Source organism: Asparagus officinalis, chromosome 4 (genome assembly GCF_001876935.1).
Source record: "Asparagus officinalis chromosome 4, Aspof.V1, whole genome shotgun sequence".
Classification (NCBI taxonomy): Eukaryota; Viridiplantae; Streptophyta; class Magnoliopsida; order Asparagales; family Asparagaceae; genus Asparagus; species Asparagus officinalis.
The window spans coordinates 80,729,515-80,730,214 of NC_033797.1; positions in this window are offsets into that span (position 1 = coordinate 80,729,515).

The window sequence follows — 700 nt, forward strand, 5'->3', positions numbered from 1 at the left end:
TCACATGAACATTAACTTCCCCATCCCAACTCTTCTCGCTTTTCTAAGTCAACACAATACATGTCTCTAAGTCACGTAAGGCTACTACGGTCATGACCACTAACAATTCTCAATCACAGCCAGAAATAACGAATACGAATGATCATGTATGATAATATCAAGGCATATCACATAATTAAGAATCAGAGATCATAAAATTGTTCTAAAATAATCTTTTGAAATAATAAATTTATTTACTTAACATAATTCCTTTTAAAAAATGAGTTCTTTCAAAATAATCCTTTTTTTCAAAATAAGTTATTTTCTCATTACAATAATTCTAAAAATAATCTTTTAAAATAATAAATTCATCAATTCAAAAATAATCTTTTTATAAGATAAATTCTCATTAAATCAAAATAGTCTATTTTCCTAAAATAATTTCCTTTTTTTTTAAATTATTTATCATTCTAAAATGATTTCTTCCACAAGATAATTTCTAAAAATTATTATAATTATTCTAAAATGAATCATTTTCCAAGATAATTCCTTTTAAATTATTATAATTTTCCTAAAATAATTTTGTTCTTAAATAAATTCTTTTTAATTAATATAATTATCCAAAAATAATTCCATTGTCGAAATAAATTCCTTTAATTTATCATAATTATTCTGAAAATGCTATTTATCATATTACTATAATATATTTTAATATTCTTCA